This window comes from Balaenoptera physalus (assembly GCF_965194825.1).
Source record: "Balaenoptera physalus genome assembly, chromosome: 4".
NCBI lineage: Eukaryota > Metazoa > Chordata > Mammalia > Artiodactyla > Balaenopteridae > Balaenoptera > Balaenoptera physalus.
The window spans coordinates 77,670,550-77,681,854 of record NC_138891.1 but is presented as its reverse complement, the minus strand read 5'-3'; the positions used below and the strand labels follow the sequence as shown (position 1 = coordinate 77,681,854).

At 39.1% G+C, this 11,305-nt stretch overlaps 1 pseudogene across 1 annotated transcript; it reads right to left on the bottom strand.

The window, feature by feature from the left end:
* Positions 1 to 211: 211 nt before the first annotated feature.
* LOC309659638 (large ribosomal subunit protein eL39 pseudogene) lies at positions 212 to 557 on the bottom strand (annotated as a pseudogene). The gene has a single exon. The product of its transcript is annotated as a large ribosomal subunit protein eL39 pseudogene (transcript).
* Between the last annotated feature and the right edge of the window lie 10,748 nt (positions 558 to 11,305).

Below are 11,305 nucleotides of genomic sequence, written 5' to 3'. Positions count from 1 at the left end.
GCATTGTGTTGGTGGCTGAGAATATGGAAGGTGACACTGCCTCTGGTTCCCCTTGGCTGCCACAGTTCCTCTGACTGAGCCATCTCTAACCCTGGCACCCAGACTCTCACTGTAGCCTCTAGAAGACCAGTTGGTAGCCCTTCTGTGTGAGGCCCCTGGATCACTGCCTATCAGCAGCCTCTCGGCATGGCACCCCATCTTGGCTCTGACCTTTTTTTTTTTTTCCAACAAAAGGTTCACATGTTTATTACTGAGCTACACAGTGAGCAGTGGTGAGGAAAGATCAAGAAAAGAGGAGAGAGCATCAAACACAGCTGTTCCAGACACTAGTGATCTTCTGATTATGTGTGCCACTTCATATGTGAGGCTCCTTATATACCCAGCTTGGTTCTTCTCCAATGTCTTCTCTTAGAGTTGTACCTGATTTTATTACCAGTTTTCATTCGAATCCACTGGGGAATGGGACAATTCTGCTTTTGTTTCTTGGCCAGGAATCGCTTGATCCTGAAAGTCTTGTGAGAAGACATGAAGAGGAGCAAATCCAACTGCACATAGGATGACGGACAAGAGAAAAAACGGCTCTGACGTTTTTATACTCATTGTCTCACTCCCTCTGGGTGCACCCTAACACCACCTCCATTCACTCCTTTCCCCTGTCACTGTCTTCTCTCTGCCACCACTCTGCCTTTGCTCCCCTGTCCTCACTTACCTTTTTTCCACTCCTACCAATGCTCTTATTTCCTCTGTCTCAAAACCCTCCTTGCCACTGGGTTTATCATTTTCTTATCCCATCACCAGCTTTCTCATCTTTACCACCAGAGTCCTTTCTACCCCCCACAACTTTTTCTTTCTCTCCCACTCAATATAGGCCTTCTCTCTGTCACCAGGAACCTTTTTGCCACCAGTTCCAATCAACTTTTTTTCTCTCCTTTCTTTCACCCTTCACCACTGACACCTCTCTGCCACCAAATTACTTAATTCCTTTGGATCCCACATTCTTTTTTTCTTTTTTATATTGGAGTATAGTTGATTAACAATGTTGTGTTAGTTTCAGGTGTACAGCAAAGTGATTCAGTTATACATATACATGTATCTATTCTTTTTTCAAATTCTTTTCTCATTTAAGTTATTACAGAATATTAAGCAGAGTTCCCTGTGCTATAAAGTAGGTCCTTGTTGGTTATCTGTTTTAAATGTAGCACTGTGTACATGTCAATCCCAAACTCCCAATCTATCCCTCCCCCCAACCCTTCCCCTCTGCTAACCGTAAGTTCGTTCTCTAAGTCTGTGAGTCTGTTTCTGTTTTGTAAATAAGTTCATTTGTATAATTTTTTAAGATTCCGCATATAAGTGATATCATATGATATTTGTCTTTCTCTGTCTGACTTACTTCACTTAGTACGATAATCTCCAGGTCTATCCATGTTGCTGCAAATGGCATTATTTCATTCTTTTTAATGGCTGAGTAATATTCCATTGTATATATGAACCACATCTTTATCCATTCCTCTGTCAATGGACATTTACGTTGCGTCCATGTCTTGACTATTGTAAACAGCGCTGCAGTGAACACTGGGGTGCATGCAACCTTTTGAACCATGTTTTTCTCTGGATATATACCCAGGAGTGGGTGGATCGCACATTCTTAACAGGTAGTCTTCCACCCCCATCATTTGCCTTTTCTTCTTTCTCCTTGGGACGTGCTCAGACCTGAAATCTTCGTCACCAACTAGACCTCACTTTCTGTCACTGGGCCCTTCCCTGTCATCTGGCCCCCAATACACGTCACTTTAACTCTGATTCAATCTGACTCAATATATTGACACATCACTTTAACTCTAATCCAGTCCCACTGAATATTGTCCCACAGAGCTCATCTCCATGGAATCCCTGTTTGTTGGTTGGCCTGTTCTGTTCCCAGAATCTCAGACATTGACCCCTCAAGGTCAATTGCCTAAGAAGGCGGGCTCCTCTATGCTGATTTCCACATTAGGAAAACAATGTGAGAAATTAATTTAGGAATTCCTTCAAGGGTCAAAGAATCCAAGAAAATGATCAAGGATGAGCTCCTCAGCTACAACCAGGAGATGTCCCTGGATCCAGTGAACTGGGAAACTCCCCAAAGGAAAATGGGTATCGGGGTATTTATACCCAGGAATGCCCTCCACCATAAGGAATGCTGTTGTCATGCCTTACAGAGCAGCTTGCTGGTGATTTGAAGCTCAAATTTGCGATGAAGTCACAGAACCAGTCCCAGGTCTGCCTCTTCTCAGATCTCACTGGCCAGAGTGTGCCCAGTGGGGACACAGCAGCTTCTCAGGAATTGGGTGTCCTATGGAGGCCAGAGGGAGCTGCCTGGGATAGTGGGAACACTGTTTCTGAGCTTCTGGCCCTAGTGAAAAGCCAGAACAATTGTTTATCCCCAATGGAAGGGTGAGAGGACTCTAAGAGATCTAATACAGGGGAGCAAGGAGGAGGGCAGGCAGAATTGAGGACCTCCCCAGCCAGAGGGAAGAGCCAGCATGCCCAGGTCAGAACAGAGATTCTTGTAAGCAAGACCCCACAACTCCTGGCACAGAATGAACAGATTCCTGCAGAAAGAAAATTGGGGGAAAGGTTGAAGCACTTTTTACAGTGGCTTTATTCCAGGGAAAAGGGCAGGAGGCAAGAAGATGCCTTTCAAAAAGCCAAGTCAGTGTCAGCTTCTGCACCAAGCCAGGCCCAGTAGAAACTAGAGCTGTCTTTATGGGCGGCGGGGATGCTGAAGCTCAGGCGTGCATGACTGTCATGGGCCTGATCCTGAGAAGAAACCGAGGCTTGGGTGTGCACGTCACACATGGAGGGAGGGTTAGGACAAGGAAGAGCTCTGGTCCTGGCAGAGCCTGGAGATAGGCGTTCCCCCAACCACAAGGCTTCCTTCTTCCCAGAGCAAAGGAAAGTGATGAATGCCATGTCCTGCAGCCAACAAGAAGGCCTCAAGGGTCAGAACTGTCCCAGCAGCTGTAATAAGTCACCACTAATAAGACATATTGACATCACGTACCCCTCAGTGTATGGTAGACTGAGAAAGACACAACATGACTTCTGGGATATTCTTGCCCAAAGTGCATAAGCTCAACCTGATCAAGGAAACAGAGGGACATTTTACAAAATAACTTGCTGTTATTTTTCAAAAGTATCAAGGTCATGAAAAACAAGAAAAGATTAAGGAAATGTCACAGATGGAAGAGATTAAGGAGATATGGTTACTAAATGTAATGTGGGATGCTAGATTGAATCCCAAGACAGAAAGATATTTGTGGGAAAACTTGTAAAATTCTCCGTAAGTCTATAGTTTTTTAGTTATTGCACCAACGTTAAATTCTGTGTTTTGATAATTATACTGTAGTGATGTAATTTGTTAGCAGTAGGGGAAGCTGAGTGAAAATTATGCAGGAACTCTCTGTACTATTTTTACAACTTTTCTGTAATCCATGATTACTTCAAAATAAAAAGTTAAAAAAATCTAGGCCCCATGCCTTGGGGCATGGCCTTGATTATTGATACAATTTTTGAAATTAGTTATTGGTCTATCTAGGATTTATATTCCTTCTCTAGACAATCTTGGTATTTTTTTCTGAAAAATTTTCCATTTCAAGGGTGTTTTCAGGATTATTGACAGGATATTGATTTGTATTATTCCCCAATGTGTTTTGAAATCTATATTGGGTTTATATTTATGTCACCCTTTCCATTAATTCATTTATAACAATATTCATTTGTGATTTTTCTTATCCTGTTTTCCTCTTTGAACAGGACGGCAAGAGTTCTTTATTCACCTTTCAAAGAATCTGTTTTGGTTTTGCTGATCATTCTATTGTATGTTTACTATTTTCAGTAATTTCTGGTTTTATCTTAATTTTTTTCTTCCTTCCATTTTTTTGGTGTTCATTCTATTACCCTTTTTCTAACTTCTTGAATTGAACACTCTGCTCATTAACTTACCACCCCTCTTTTTTCCCAACGTAAACCATCAGACAGTATAGTATTTCTTCTAGTTCTATTTGACTGCCTCACTCAAGTTTTCATAAGGAGCGTTTTCATTGTTGTACAATTTTAATGGTCATAATTTATGTTATAATTTTTCCTTTAACCTATGGATTATTTATAAGTTGCCTTTTAGTTTGAAATATATGAAATAATAATTATTACTAATACTAATTTTATCTTATTAAAACATAGGCATTCTTGTAGTCTAAATAATATCACTGTCATTTGCCACAAGGCTCACAATATAATTTTAATAAATACTGTCCATCTGCTGTTCCATCTTCCCTGCAAAACATTTATTGGTTGATTGAAATTAGGAAATAATGTTTCAAAATAACAAAACCAATAATGTTTCAAAATAGAGTATATATAACTGACTGACCTAAAAGTTCAGATCGGCTCACGCTCCCCACACCTTTCCAACAATTCTGTATACTCATGAAGAGCGGAAACACACCTTTAGCTTGATTTGTGATTCAGTTAATCATCCTCAAACAAATTATAGCCAATAAAAGTTTTCAAATTAGCATCTCCTCTCTGGCACTTGCAGGTATCAATGACATTTGTGTGTGGTTAGAGGTTATGGAGATTTGTGATGGTGCTGAAGAATATAGGTCCAGAATCAGCACTTCTTATTGCTGGTGTTAAAGTATGACAAGCAATATCCTGTTGAATTTATATATTCCCACTGTTAGAAACACTGAGCTAAGCTGGAATCTGAAGGCAAGGTCAGGTAAATTACTCTCTAATATGGAACCTAATGAGGTTTAATATACAAGGAAAGGGAGTTTTTGTAACATATCCTATTTTGTGGTTTCGAGCGCTCTTTTCTATGAGCCCAAGATGTTAGAAGTAATGCCCCTAACTCATACAGACTAAAAAGGGAATCTAGCAGTAGTTATCCATCACTGCCTGTGTTACTTAGGGTTGTCCAGAGATACAGAACCAATAGGAGAGATAGATGGTTGGATGGATGGATGAATAGATAGATAGATAGATAGATAGATAGATAGATAGATAGATAGATAGATAGATAGATAGATAGATAGATAGATAAAGATACAGCTGTAGGGTGGGCTGGCAGGCTGGAGACCCAAGAAAGAGCCAATTCTGTAGTTCAAGTCTGAAGGCTGTCTGCTGGCAGAATTCCTTTTTGCTGAGAGGAGGTCAGTCTTTGTTCTATTTAAACCTTCCAGTAACTGGATGAGGCCCACCCACATCATGGAGGACAACCTGCTTTTCTCAAAGCCCACAGATTTAAACATAAATCTCATGCAAAAAACACCATCACACAATAATGTTTGACCAACCACCAAACACTGTGGCCTAGCTAAGTTGACACATAACATTAGCCATCACACTGCCCCAAGAGGACAGGGCTGTCATGGGTGGCTGCTAGTATTTTGGTCCCTGGGAGATACGGTGCCCAAAAGGAAAAGTGCCTTGACAGAGACTTAATTGCAAGAAATAACCCATCCTCATTGGGAACCATAAAATGAGTTACCTACCCCATCTCTCTCTGAGGAGATATAGTCTTGTTCGCTTCTCTTGGGCTTCCTTTGCTATGTTCTAAATGTCTGCTCCCCTGTGGCACTTCATAGACTCTCTGGCCCACCCTCTAAAAGACCTTGCAGCTAGCTTCATGCACGTGGCATCTGACCAACCCATTCTTTGTGTTTCTTAGGTCAAATTCAGAGAGTCTGATTGATTGCTAGCTAGATCCTTTGGTCACATGGTCCAATCAGCTGTGGCTAAGTGGGAATGAATCATGTAATTGACAGACTAATCCTTCCAGGAATATGAGTCCAAAACTTAAGCTGAAAGGGAAAGTTGAGAGTAACCTACAACTTAGTCTCTAGTATGGTTTCCTAGCTGGGTCAATCAATGCACCTCAAAGAGCTGTGCCTGCCTTCTACTCCTGTATCCTCAGCTCAGTTTGCCTTTAACTCACAGCAGGCCTCCAGACTTGCACAGGCTGCCTTCTCCCCAAGTGAGAGAAGCCAAGGCCCCCATAGGCCTTTCTGCCCCTGGCTGCCATTTGTCTGGCCACTGGAAAAACTTATCCACTACATTACGTGGCTCCCGATAGACTGCTATGATCCCTGGCATGGACTGGACATCTCTTGTCCTGCTTTTGTATCCCTGTCTCCAGTCTCAGTGGCTTCCTTGGTCATTGCCTTCTCTTCCCTCCACAGACCTGCAGATTTTGAGTGTATTCACACTCCCCTTGCGTGATCTTAGATTTCTTCCCTCGGGATGCTCGCGGCCCAGTGGTTTACTCCACTCCAGGATGAACCAACACATAGATAACATTGGCTTTCTGAACTTGCAGAGCTGAGAGGCAAACCCTGACATGGCTGGATCCCTAAGACATGTGAAGTGTCCTAAGATGACAGGCCTAGCACAGCTGGTCTGTCTTCCCTGTTACAGAACTACCAGCTGCAAGTGGCAGCAAAGCGTCACTGTGAAAAGAACCAGCATGTGAGTCAACAAGCCTGGATTTGAATCCTGGCTCTTACATTCACTAACTGTGGGACCTTGACCAAGTTTTCTGAGACTTACTCCTGTAAAATAATAATAATTATAATATTCAAGGCACAGGGTTGCTAGAAAAACTAAATGAGATGGGTGCAAAGTAATTAGCACAAAATAAAGAAATGGTAATAGTTATTTTTAATCATATTATCAGTGTTAATAGAACATTTCCTAGTCCCCAGGAAATGGTTAAAGAGGAGGGATTACTATAGCACACAGGCAACTCCTCATTTCTGAAATAGGCTTTTCTCTCCACTCCGTCTATCCTACAAGGTCACTGCCGTACGGGGGCGGTGAAGAAATGACAGATGTATTTATAGCAGGTAGGGAAACTGTATTTTGGATTTTGAGAACTTCCCCCACCTAAAACCCTCTCCTGTAATAAAAGTTTAAAGTTCTTTCCTTGCAGCTTATTTTTTTCCTTAAACCTCAGCAGCAATGTCACATTGAGGTCTCTCTCTCTGAGCAAGCACCGCTGTACTAAAACATATTTCTTACTGAATTTTGGTTGGAGTGAAAATTATTTCTAAGTCATTTTTTCCTTTAGCCAAGAAGTATACAGTAATTAAAACACTATACGTAAACAGGAACAAGAAATAATTTATAGCTTATGTGCGATCATTTCATTCTTTCATGAACTTACATATTTATGTATTTGAATAAAACCTGTGAATACTAACTGCCTCTTTAGTCCTGCAAACGAGACTGATGGGGGAGTGAACTGAAGAAGGAAAATGTGGGGCATGTAATTGAAAAATAAGATGGAATGATGGACTTGAGATGCATGTCTGCCACTGAATCATTTTGTGACTCTAAATACTACGCTTCGTGCTCTGAGTCTCCACCTGGAAGATTATGGTAATATACCTATCTGGAAAGTATGGCGTAAGAGTCTATTTTTTATAAACATAGAACATCAAAAAGATTTTTGGACTTTTGGATCCAAACAGGCAAACATTCAAAACAAGAGTCTGGGAAATTAGAATCCTTGTTTAACCCGAAACATTTTATCCTTGGTTAACAGAGTTTGTAATATTCGAAGATGCTGCTTTAAATCTAGGGTTTCAACAGATTAATAGTACTCACACTTTGTTCAGCCAAAGAAACAGATGAATGGGCAACTTACAAAAGACGAAACACATTTGGCCAAGAAACACATAAAACAATTACCATCTCCACTAATAATATAAAAACTGCAAGCTAAACAACGATGTAACTTTTCTTTCACTTTTCAAACTGGAAAAAAATTAAACAGTCCGATGATACAAGTCCAGCTTTGGTGAGTACTGGGGAAATGCACACAGTACTGGTGAGAGTATAAGTTAGTATAGGATTTTTGACAGCAATCTGGTAGTAATTTTAAATCCACATGCCCTTTGACCAGGAAATTCCACTTCAAGGAATCTGTCCTACCTAAATACTCACACATGACAGTCTTTACGATATCAATGTTTGTAATGGCCTGAAAAGGGAACCTAAACATCCGTTAGTAGAAAGTGATTCAATCACTTACAGTAATCCATATTACCATCTGCCACTGTGAAAAAGAATGAAGGAAGTCCACAGATCCTGACTGGGGTAGAAAGAGGGACTGTGCATGAAATATTGTCATAAAAACAAGTTGTAGAACAATATTTGGAATATCTCATTTTTTGAAAAAGGTTTGTATGGAAGATACTAAAACAGTAAGAAGAAGATTGTAAAAGAAGTTAAAAGTTAAAGGATGACTTCTTTTTTTACTTTATATACATTATAATTTTTTAAACAAGTATAAATTACTTTTTTTGTTAAAATAGTTTAAAATAGCATGTAATTTTACATGGATAGGCTCTTACAGCTATTTCTTCCTCCATCTCCCTCATTGCACTGGGCCAAACTTTTTACTGGATTTTCTCTTCTTGTTTTGGGAGGCATTTTTTTTTTTAAATAAATTTATTTATTTAATTTATTTATTTTTCACTGCATTGGGTCTTCGCTGCTGCACATGGGCTTTCTCTAGTTGCGGCGAGCGGGCTTCTCATTGCAGTGGCTTCTCTTCTTGCGGAGCATGGGCTCTAGGCGCACGGGCTTCAGTAGTTGTGGCACGCGGGCTTCAGTAGTTGTGGCTCACGGGCTCTGGAGCACAGGCTCAGTAGTTGTGGCGCACGGGCTTTGTTGCTCCGCGGCATGTGGGATCTTCCCGGACCAGGGCTCGAACCCATGTCCCCTGCATTGGCAGGTCGATTCTTAACTACTATGCCACCAGGGAAGCCCTGGGAGGCATTTTTAATATACACAAGTTTTCCCTCTAATTATAATAAAAGAATGTCTATTTATTGGAGAAAATTTGCAAAATTCAGAAGTCTGTCAAATAAAATAAAACAACACTAATCTCACTCTCTAGAAATAAACTGTACCTATTTTTCTGTTTGTCTTTTTTAAATAAATCCTTAAAAATTAGAGTTATAGATACGGTATCATACACTGATTTCTTTTTATGTACTGATTTTTAACTTGATGTTTTATTATGAGCACTTCCCCATGTTATTAACCACCTTTGACATAACTTTAATAGTTACATAATATACCATGTTGTAGATATACCATCAGTTATTTCATAGTGAACATTTGATAGTTTCTAATTTTTTACTATGGTAAAGAATACGTATATATATGTATATAAAGTATATATTCCATTATATCTCTTGATTGTTTCTTCAAGATAAATTTCTTATAAAAGGAGGAGGAGTGCAATATTGGCATGAGTATTTTAAAGAATACATATTGTCAAATTCACTCCCAGAAAGGCTGAATTAATTTGCACTTTTACCAGAAGGGGATCAAAGTGAATGAAACTTCAACCATCCTACTCTGACCAGTGGCTTAATTTCTAATTTAAATAAAATATAAAAAGAAACCAAAATAATAAGAAGAAATCTATTTAACAGGTAAAAATGTTTTTCCTTTTTAAAATATGTATTTACTTGTTAGTGTAGCTGAAAAAATTTAAGTATATTTTTTACTTCAGTTTGTAGTTTAAAAAAGAACATTTCCCTCCATAGTAAAAAATTATCATAATAATTTCTTAATATTATACGAATATTTATTTGATAGTTAAATTGCACCAGTTGTCTCAAAAATGTCTTTGCTGGTTTGTTTAAAACAAAATCCAACCCAAGACCATGCATTGAACTTGATTATTATGTCTCTTAAGATTCTTTTAATCTACAGTTCCTTTATTTCTCTTTCTTTTTCCCTCTCATTTCTTTCCTTCCTTCCTTCCTTCCTTCCTTCTTTCTTTTCTTCTCTCTCTCTCTTTTCATGTACTGACTTTTGAAGAGATTGGGTCAGTTGTCTGTAGAATGTTTTATTTTTCCAGATCTGTCTTGTTTCCCTGCAGTGCTGTTCACTTTGATCCTCTATTCCCTGTTTTTTCTGTAAATGAGGAGCTAGCTCTAAAGGCATGAGATTCAAGCTAAACGTTTTTGGAAAGAATACATCACAGGTGTTGTGTATTTCTTATTGCATCGTATCAGGGGTCTAACCTGTAACATCTTGTGGTCAGTCATTAGGAATGTTCAGGTTGACCCCTGATGACAGTGGTGACAACCTTCTCCCTCCATTGCACAGGTGGGTTTTCCCCTTTGCAACTGCTCAGTAATCTGTGTGGTGCACTTTTGCACCAGAGGAATGTCCTGTGTGCATCCACCATTCACCTACAGACTTTACCACCAATAGTTAATTTCTGCTTAAATCAGTGTTTTCATTTGGGTGGAAAATGATGATTTTATAATTCTATCATTCCTTCTGTTACATTTACTTCCTATTATTTTATTAAATAGAGCTTTCTCTCATCAACTGGGACCACTTGTTTACTCTGAAATACAACTCCTACTAGAAAGGCAAGATACTTATTTTTTTCCCTTTAATTACCACTTAAATATTTGTTGGCCACTTATAGCTCTTTTGTGAATTATCTTTTTAGTCCCTTGCCCATTTGCAGTGAAAATGTTCCTAATTCTCTTGGCATATACTTCCCTCAATTTGTTGTCTGGTTCTTAATTTTATTTGCTTTCATGTACACATTTTATATTTTTATTTAATCTCGTTTCCTAATCTTTTTCTTTGTGGTTTCCTCATTGCTTTCATGCTTAGAAATCCTTCTTTATCCAAAGCCAGATCCACCTTTATCTTCCTATAACTGTTTTAACGGTTGAATTTTTTTTAAACTACAGAACATGCTCATTTTTTACAGCACCATTTTTTTTTTTTTACAATTATAGAATACACTTATTTACCATTCCTCTGCTTAAAATCCTTTGAAGTCTGCAGGATAAAAGTCAAACTTGGCAGCTTGGCATATCAACTCTTTGGAGTCTGGCCTTTCTTTTGGCTTCATTTCCCATCTACACTCTAGCAACCAGAGGCCACTTGCAGTTCCCTGAATTGTTAATGCTGTTCCATGTGTCTATGTCTTTACAAATATGGAGTCCCTTCTCCATTACTCACCACAGCTTGCCTGATTAACTTTTCTTCTTCCTTTTTATCACCTCTTTTTGTAAAAAGTTTTCTGTTTCTCTGCAGCTTAGTTAGTTACCCCTTTGTGATCCCCCCAGAGTCTTCTGGTCATATTTTTATTGACATTTATCTTATTGGATTATCGTTGTCTTTATACATGTTTCTCTCCCCATCTCTCCATTTAATGCCTTAAAGGGGAGGACCATATCATGTTTACCATTGCCACTGCCAGCACACAATTTGT